Source organism: Pteropus alecto, unplaced genomic scaffold (assembly GCF_000325575.1).
Source record: "Pteropus alecto unplaced genomic scaffold, ASM32557v1 scaffold117, whole genome shotgun sequence".
Classification (NCBI taxonomy): Eukaryota; Metazoa; Chordata; class Mammalia; order Chiroptera; family Pteropodidae; genus Pteropus; species Pteropus alecto.
Window position 1 is genome coordinate 629834 of NW_006440642.1, and position 10509 is coordinate 640342.

Consider the following 10509-nt stretch of genomic DNA (forward strand, 5'->3'; position numbering starts at 1 on the left):
TTATTTTTCATTCTTCGGTTTCTCTCTTCTTCCTTCTGATTTATTTCTAGATTTCTGTCTTCAACATCAATGATCCTTTCCTCCATTTGGTCGACTCTATTTTCCAAACTTGCTATTTCATTTTTCAACTCTTGCAGTGTGTTCTTCATGTCCAGAAGTTCTATTTGGCTCCTTTTGAGGGTTTCAATACCCTTGCTCTGCTCATCTAGGTGTTTTTTGAATTCCTGAAATTGTTAGTATGACTCGTTTCAGAACTCACTGATTTTTTTCAGAAGTACCATCCTGAATTCTCTGTCATTTAAGTTGCATATTTCTATGTCTGTAAGCTTATTTTCTGGAGATTTTTCACTTTCTTTCTGAGATTTCTTGTAACCTTGGTTGTTTGTGGTGTTTGATGGACTATTTCTCCGGCTGGTCATTAATGGAAATGCATCCTGCTTTATTTCCAGAAAGAAGATTTATTACATAAAGGTCTCTCTTTATTATATAAAAGGCTCTTTTCTTTTGGTTACCAGTAGGTGGTGTCTAAGCCTCTTGGATCCCTGCTAAAGCCTTAATAATGCCTTTTTCTTTTATTGTAGATATTTAATTACACTCACTACCCTCAGTCTCAGTCCCTGTCAGTGTTAGCAACAGTTTCGGTAGTGTTTGCTCAGATTCCCTGGGGCTCCACGATATTCATCTCGAAGGATATGCGGGGAAAGGCCCTCTGGGTTGGGGGTTGGGGCTGCGACTCAGCCTCTGTTTTGCAGCCGCAGCCAGTAAAAATCAACTGTTGTTTCTCTGCTGTCCCACTTCTCTGCTCTCTGCCCTGATGACTGGGTCCTGCCACCGGCTGCATGAAGCTCACAATTCTCACAGGTAGGGCTGTTCAGGGAACTCGTTGCACCTTCTGCCCTCCCCCTCCTTCTACAGGGAGCTCCGGCACCTGCGAGAGGTAACTTCTTTATTTCTCCCAGTCCACCGCCCGACACCCGGGGGTTGTGACCTGTGGTAGCTCTTATGCACAGATCCCAATCTCAGACGTGCTGGTGTGCAGTTTGGGTGTTTTTTGTTGAGTTTTAGATGTTCAGCTTATTGTTGTTTCAAGAGGAGCGAAGTGGGGAAGTCTCTCACTCCACCATGTTTCTCCAAACCTCCAAAGAGATCTTTTTAAATATAATCTGTACTGGAAAAATAAAGGAGGCAAGAGGAACACCACCAAGAGAAAGCCATAAGTGAAATGCCACTCAAAAGTTGCATTTATACATCTTATCTTATGGTCAGAACCATTAAGAGCATTATAACATCTGGGGAAGCATCAAGGATAAAGACACTGGGTATTAAGGCAAAAGACCTTCTTGACTTTATTTAAGCAGGCAACAGTCCCTGCATGCTTGGTTGATTCAGCCTCCACATCCATCCTAAATAACCAGGTTAACCACACAGAATCAGAGTGAAGGCATCCTCTAGGTTAGCACAATAAAATCTCAATTCACTGGAGCACTCGGGGAATAAATGTTTCTTGCAAGCAGCTTTCTGGTTAACTGAGGGTTAACTTGAACTGCAATATCTACTGTGAAAATTATCCTGAACATTTGAGTCTAGTTCCTTGAGCCTTCAGTATCATCATTCTAAGCACTACTCATGCTTCTTTTCTTTCTCCTCCAATTCTTTCTTTTTCATGACAAGCTTTCTGAGACTCGTCTGCTTGTCTGCATATGACCAGATTTCAAGGCTACTATCTGATGAAAGTGTCTGGTTTGTGTACATCTCTTGAAAGAGTCACCTGAAAACAGAGCACAAATTCCCAGTGTCAGCTTATGTGAAAAAATTAGATCTGGACAATCACTAAACACTCTATTTCTATTAATTCCATCTGTGATCCCATGAGATTTTTTTGTGACTACATTATGCTGTTGTTTCAATCCCCTAAGTCAGTGATTCTTAACATTGAGTTAAGGATGAGCTTCAACAATATATGAATTTCTTGAATGTGGTATGCAAAAAATTATATGTATGCTTATCCCTATGTGTATGTTAATGTGTGTACGTGTGTTTCATCAGATGCTGAAGGAGTCCATCATCCAAAAAATGTAAAAATTGTGGTCTGAAGTATCTTTTTCACATACTGCTGCTAAGCTTAAATCTCTTCTCCTTTACACTTATCAACAGGATTTTTTTCAGAAGCTGGGAAAGTTGTGCATTGGAAGTTGAGGGATACTAGGAAAAAAATTAAGGTCAAGACAGATTTAATCTTTGTTCTGTCTTGCCATCTCTCTCAGTCATCAAACATCTATACAGCGGATGCATTTTTTCTGTACCTTCATCCATGCTATAAAGAACATTTTAAAATAGGATAGAGCACTCTAGTATATCATGAGGTAACTAGTTCTTAATAGATATCAAATACAATTTGCATACTTTTATGGCATCCCATTTATTCCTAAACCACTGAATTGCGGTAACCACGATCCACATGTTGGCATCTAGTTTAAATGTATATAAAAATCTCTCTGTGTGATTTGTTGAAGTCCTGAAATATTAAATCTATGACATTTCTGCAAGTGTTCTCAGCTGAGAGAATTTAGAAATTATCTATGTCAATCTTTTTATTTTATAGATGGGAATAATAGGGTCCAAATATAGGTTTACTGCTATAGAGTGAATATTTGTGTCCCCTCCTCCCAAATTCATATGTTGAAATCCTACCCCTAAGGTGATTTAGAGGGTGGTTAGAGCATGAAGGCAGAGCCATCATGAATGGAAGTAGTGCTCTTACCAAAGAGAGCTCTCTAGTCCCTTCTGCCATGTGAGGATACAATGAGAAGTCAGAAGTCTACACCCTGGAAGAGGGCCCTCAACAGAGCCTAGCAGTGCTAGCACCCTAATCTTAGATTTCCAACCTTCAGAACTGTGAGAAAAAAATTTCTGTTCTTTACAAACCACACAGTCTATAATATTTTGTTATAGAAGCCTGAACTGACTAAGACAGTAGCTAAAATTACACAAGTAATGTCAGGAGTGGCTCCAGGGCCTTCATTTCTTGATACTCAGTGCAGGTCTCTTTGCTCTGCTCCAAATAACCCACTGGCCATGATTCACTCTTTCTTACTGGTACATAGATCCCCATATTATCTCTATATCACTTATAGCATTATGAGAATGTGGGAATATGGACTTTCTACCAGAAAGGAAGAGTCCATTTTGCTACTAATGTCAACCTGGATCTTGTGATTTTCAAACGAAAGGAAAAATGTTCTTTCTGGCCTCCTTCCTGGAATGTCATCATAGCCTGAAGTGCACTGCCCATACTGACAGAAACTGACAGTCTTGCACACCATGCAGCGGTCATTGGTCCAGCTCCTGCTAAACTGAGCTGGCATTGCAGTGACCAGAGGTGTATAATGAGGACCAAGGAATTGACTGGGGACTGGCTGGTTCTGGTTGAGAATTTGTCACCTTGCTCCTGGTGAAGCATTAACATGTAGAAATGGTACTCAAAAGTTGAAGGAGAGGACAATTAGTTCTAAGGTCACTTCATTAGGCTGATAATCTAGAACTGGAGCAGGGAGAGAGGGAGGCAGAGGTAGTAGACCAACATTAAAACAGAAGAAAGAAGCACAAACCAGGGAATGGGGATCCCCTATTTGCTTGATGTTAACAGCCACAAGAGGGCCTCAGACTTAGTAGTAATTGCATGCTCTCTTGCATTTCCATCCCTGTACCATCTGAACTGTCAGAGTGGAGACCTGTTTGCATACCTTCACTGAGCTTCCAGGAAAGGGCCCTAGGAAACTATGTGCAAGAATGTTGCCAGATCAACAGAGACTCAGAAACTAAAAGTCTTGCCCTAGGACATTGGGATTATGACTTTTGGACAAAGAGAAAAGTGATAGCTGTTCAATCCACAGGGAGGATTAGACTAAAGAGGATACCTTAAAAATGCAGAGAGCACACTGGAAATAGGAAAGAGCTACAGTATGTGGAACCCAGTACAGCCCAGTAGTGTGAAGGTAGCTCTGGACACTTGCTCTTTAATCTGAACTAACCATATGACTTGTTTTGACCAATGAAATATGGCAGAAGTTTCTCAGTGTGACTTCTGAGTCTTACCCTCAAGATGCCTTGCAGCATCTGCTTTCACCCTCTTGCTCTGAAAGCACGATGTAAGGTTGCCCTACCCTCCTGAAAAATGAGAAACCAGATGGAGAAAGAGACCAGATGGAGAAAGAGGCCAGATGGAGAAAAAGGCCAGATGGAGAAAGAACCCAGCCAACCCAGCCTTCCCAATATTTCCAATGATGCACTAGACATGTGATTGAAGTCATCCAGAACCAGCCAGTCCCCAGTCAATTCCTTACCATGATGACCCCAAGGAAAGTCTGCAAAAGAACCACCCAACTTAGCCCAATCCAGTGAGAAAATAAATGGTATTGTTTAAGCAACTGAAACACCATCGTGCTGCATCAAAATCATGTCCCAGAAAGAAGAAAGATCAAAAGGCAAAGTTCTGATGCTAATCAAACCTGTCCCCTCTAAAGGATTTTCCATCAGCAATACCCAATGGCTTGTGCATACAACTCATTGAGCAGTATTGGGCCGCGTGCTGCAAAGGGATCTGAGGAGATGAGCCGGGCATACTGCCACCTGAGAATATGGGAAGGTGAATATTCAGTAGGCATTTAACAATGAATGTCAATTCACTGCTGTTGGCAAAAGGAGTCTCTGAGGACTGTGTGAAGAGAAATAATGTGACCAGAGCTGCATTTTAGAAAGATTTCTCTGGAAGATGCATGGAATAGAGATTAGAGGGGGGCAGATCAGGAGCAGGGAGATCAGGTTACTGTATCAGTCCAGGCAAAATGAGAATCTAAGGCTGTGACAGTGGATCTGAGGAATACGGAAGTAGGAATTCTATCCAGCTGGGGCAAGTGGATGAATGATAAGCTTAATGTTTTACATAAAGTCACTTCTTGATATTCATGGTAGTTGTGTTCTATAGTCACTGCAAACATTGAATTAATAACTACTGAACCATAGCTCCTAAGAGAAATTCAGAGTTAGGTTCCTGCAAGCCTGTGGTCACATTTACATCAACTGATCAATACATAACCTTGTTTTATATGTGTTTATGTTTAAAGACACCTTATTTAATATATATTGTGGATTTATTAACATTATACCCATGGCCAGCAACACTATAATTCATGCCTGAATGAAGCTTATCTAACACTTGCGTTTTCTCCATAAAGTACATCACAGTCTTCTTGTACTTGGAACACTAGACTTCAGTACTACACTAAGGGGTCATTTTAAACACTGAAACCACCAAAGAAAAGCACAAAAATGCAAAAATTGTGTCACTAAGTACACCACAAAACACACCTGTTTACAGTGTGAGAGCTGAAATAAGAAGGCAGAGTGTTACCTTGTTCCACCTCAGCCGGTAACATGCTATCAATATTTTTTACTGCACTGTGCGTGTCCACAAATGACCATGAAAGTATTGCAAGTATTAATTTGAGAATTACAAATACATTTCAGCTAGTAGGTGAATTCACAAATATGTGATCTGCAAATAGTGAGGACCAATTGCATTTAACTTGAGATGCCCATGAGACATCCAAAAAGCAATTGAATTTATTAGCCTGAAGGCAAGAGAGGGCTATATGGGCTATAAGACAGATGAGTCACTGACTCACTCAAAACCCTGTGATGCTATCTGGTCACTCAGAGCAAAGTTCAAAGTCCTTACCATAGCTCACTGGGCCCTACAAGATCTGCCCATGTCCCATTTCCATTTGATCCATTGCCTACTTTTCTTCCCTGAGATCACTCTGCTCTAACCTCACTATTCCTTGAATGCACTTCAGGGCTTTTGCACTGGTAGTTTCCTCTGCCTGCAAACATTGAATTAATAACTGTGGGATGTTCTTCCCACAGACAGCTGCACAGCTTCCTCTCAAAACTCCTTCAGAACTGTGCTCAAATGTCATCTTCTCACTGAGGGCTACCCTGATCATCCTATCTAATTGTAACCTCCCTTGCCCAGTGTCAGTATTTCTATCCTGCTCACTCTGATTTGCTTTTTCTTCTTTCCTTTAAAGTGTTATGTAATTTTCTTATTTTATTATGTTTATTGCACATTTTCTGCCCTCATTCACACCCTGCTACCAGAATGCAAGCTCTCTTAAGGCAGAAATTTTAGTGTGATTTATTCAACACTGTAGCCCAAGAACCTAGAATAATGGTTGACACATACTAAGCAATATATTCTCAGAAATATTTGTAAACAAATTAATAAGTGAATGAAAGAAATATGAACTGCGACATCATTAGCATATAGCAGATGGTCCATGATTGACAATGGTTCAAATTACGATTTTTCGACTTTACGGTGGTACAAAAGTGATAGATATTCAGTAGAAATCGTACTTCGAATTTTGAACTTTGGTTTTTTTCCCAGGACTGGCGATGTGTGATATGATACTCTAGTGATGCTGGGCAGCAGCCAGGAGCCTCCGCTCCCATTCAGACATGCAATCACTAGAGTAAACAGCCAATACTCTCCAGTTGGCTGTGTTATCAGCATTTTTTGGATATGGTATTTTGAGTTTTCCCATCACACTGTGTCTACAAAACATCCATCTCTGTGTCCTGCCTCTGATGAGAAGAAAAAGGCACTTACTCTTGAGATACCATTCAAGATAACTGTCCAACTGTAGGCTATTGTGAGTGTTCTGAGCACATTTAAGGTAGGCTAGGCTAGGCTAAGCTATCCTGTGATATCCTGTGGGTTAGATGTATTAAATGCATTTTCAACATGGTATTTTTAACTTAAAATCAGTTTATCAGAACATGATCCCATTGTAAATCGAGGAATATCTGGACTTAAACCATAATTATAGGTGAGAGTGTTGTGGGATTCTCAAACAGAGAGACGGGACATCGAGGCTCTAAGCAGGAAGCAGTGTTTATTGATGCCGGCACCGGCTCAGCGGATTCTTATCCAAAGGCCGAGCCCCGATCGTAACATAACGGGCAGTTTTATACAGTCTTGTTATCCCTACACAGCTACAGATATAAGGAAGAACATTGATTGGTTGGCAGGCTATGATAAAACTGATGTCTGCTGGAGAGTCCTTGGAGGGGGAGGGGGAACGGCAGTTAGACATGAACTTGTTTGAGCAGAAAATGGCTAGACAGGGTCAGGTTGCCACAAGAGCACTCAGAGAATGAACGGAGAGGAAGACTGAGGACATAACCTCTGGGGGGACACCAGTGGTTAAGACAAGAAAGGAGACGGAACAAAAGGAGAAGAAGCAGGACTGAGAGTGGAACTCCATAAGCCAATGAAAGAGATATTTTCAAGGACAGAGACTTGAAAGTGCAAAATAGCACAAAAAGCCAGTGAGCTAAGGGATGAAAAATACTCATTTATTTAAAAACCAAATGACTATACACTTTCTATGTACCAGGCATTCGGACACTTAAGGCATTGGGACATTGTGGACATTGGGACAATATGAGCATTGAGACAATGCCAGATGATAAATATGACTGTGGTGACAATGTCAGTGCTTCATCCAGACTCTCTGCCACCACTTTTTGCCATTTTTGTGTTCTGCTCTCCTTTGCCATGCCTTTGTTTCTAATATTTGACAGCAAAAACAGTCCTCTGGCCAGTGAGATCTCATACACACTGCTGAAATAAATTTCTAGGCCCAAGATGGAGCCGCTCTCCCAGACTGTTATGTCAGCAAACTGAAATTTGGATGACTTTTATTTTGCTGTAAACACTCCACTTGACCAGAAACACAGTATATCCTGTCAGCTGATCCACAACACCAAGCCACCACTGGGCTCCACACATATTTCCTTGTTCCTTATTAATCTTCAATCAGTGTCAAGTTTCTCTTCTTTGTTTCTTATTCATTTTTTTCCTCTATCTTTATTTTTTATTTTTCTCTATCTTTACCTTCCTTATTCCTTATTCATTGTTCTTTAAAAGCATCCTGCCTTCTGCTCCATTTGGTAGTTCTCTGGACCCTCGGTAATGGAGACTGCCTGCTTCATGAAGTGTTAAATAAAGTGTTTGCATCACCTAATTTGTCTTCTTTAACTATTCACAGGAAAGTTGGAATCCTGGGAATTTACTTCCCCCATCCATGGTGGCTCTCGACCGGTGACCAGGAGGTGTGAGGATGCCACTGCCCAGCTCCCTGGCCTTTCGTAGAGTGACACCAGGCATCAACTATACACTTCAGAGCTCCTGTAGGACCAGGCAGGAGCCACCCTTCCTGTGACATTCCCTGAAGACAGACCTTTGTTTGGCTCTCTCCTTCTTATTGCCCTGTTTCCCCCGCTTCTTGCCAGTTTCCCCAGGGAGCACGTTCTTTAAAATACCACTTCCCTATAAACCCTAATGTCAGAGTCTGCCTCTGAAGCCTTCGAGGTGCCCACTCTCTAGGAAGTGAGAGGGGCAGGAAACAGGCAAACACACTGTGAAAGAATGAGGCGAATAGACAGGGCTAGGGGTATGCATGGGAGGGCCCAAGATCTAGACTCCTGGGGGTCAAGAGGCTTCCAGGACCCATGGAAGTCTATGCTGACACTGGAGAGATGGGCAAGGATCAGCCTAGCAAAGGGGGAGAGCATTTCTGAGAGAAAAAGCAGCCCTGCAAAGGTCCTAAGAAAAGAAGCAGCATAAGTAGATAGGGGAATTACAAAGAAGTCAAAATAGCTGGAGGGCGAATGTGAGAAGGGACCGGCAGGCAAGAGGCAACAGGGTAGGCAGTGGCTACATCCAAAGGCTTTGTAAACCAGGTGAGGAGATTTGGAACATCCTGAGGGCTGTAAAGTGCCTTTAAGGATTCCTCTAGTGACAGCGAAGAGAATAGATTGGCAAGGAGCAGGATAGGAGATGGAAGACCACTTATGAAGCTGCTGATATAATTCACCCAAAAGATGATGGGGATCTGAAGTAACTAGAAGAGTGGGGCTGGAGGGAGTAAATGGATTACAACCGAGGGGCCACTTGTAATATTACAAGGTTAAGGCCAAGGAACCAGTGAAGGCCAATGATCCAGTCAAGGCAGGTGGGCAAGGTGGGCAAGTTATGGGATGCAAAAAAGCTGACAATGAGTATAGGTTACATTTTTTTTAGAAGATCGGCCAAAGGGAGAGAGAAAGAAAATTCAGGATTAAAGGAGGATTTGGCAGGGTGAGGAAGAGGCAGTATCTAAGATGGAAGAGAGTCAAGATACCTTCATAGAGTTACTAGGAAAGCAAGACACGTCCTTCAGAGTGTCAACCTAATTCTCCCTCTACTCTTTTTGCTTGTATTTTTCTTTTTTACCTGCATGAAGACCTGTTGTGACAGATAACGTCTTTATCCTGCAAGCAAGAAATGCTGGCAGCCAGAACATACTAAAACACAAAAAAAAAACAAATATCTCAAAAATTCAGACCTATTCCTGTCCAAACATTTCTTGGGAAATATTTACCTTTTTCCATTCTGGGCCTTGTAAAAAGGCCATAATGATACAGGCAGATCTGTTACGGCTGTGGAGGGCAGAAGTTTGGAGGAAAAGTTCAGTTAAAACCATGCCTTCCTTAGCCTGATAATGGGTTTGACATTTGCCATTGCACACCCTCCCACACTGGGGAAAGCCTTCCATTGCAGGCTGAGAAAATACCAGATGAAAAGTCTCAGGCAGCACAGGTTTTTCATGCTGCAGCCCCATCTGCCTCCTCATGCCCATCGTCTTCTCCTTGGAACCTCCCCAGAGATGACACTTTGAATAGCTCCTTCCAGATGAGTCCAGAAAGAAAAATAACTGCTACCTGCAGGCCCGGTGAAATAATTTCTCAATCAGATTTTGCAAAACCCAAAGAAGCTTCTGGCTACTTCTAAATTTTACATTTTGACTAATTTTCAAAATGTAAGAGTGATTGACAGTGTGAAGGGAGGTGTTGTCCAAGATAATTCAACTGGACATTTGCCTAAGTGTTCCACAGTTTACAAAACACTTTAGACATATAAGCTTATTGGATACTCAGGATAATTTTGTATTTCTCTCTTTCTAGAGATGAGACGGTAGATACTCAAGTATTATCTTTTAACTTCTGCTCTTTTCTGATTTTGCTCTCTCTATCATTCCACACTGCCCTGAAAAGAAATAGAATAAAAAATTGACAGAACTCATAAATGGGTGGGAAAGACTGCTATAAAGTTGGTAGAAGGCTAATCAAAGTGAGGATTGATCTGAGGCAAAACTGTGAAGTATCACTTCTGGTAGCCCTTACTACTTTTTCGTCCCCTACCCTCTAATGCCCAGAGCTGTCATTCTTCCCCTTTGCTAAACAAGGCAACTCTTCTGTGTTGCTCACATGAGCACCACCTCACACTCTGATGTTACTGATTCTTTTCTTCCCTTCAACACTTACTTGTCCTTACCTGTGTCCTACCCCCTTAGGCTCTCTCTAAGCAACTGACCTATTCGAACCTGATCGTTAGACTTCCTA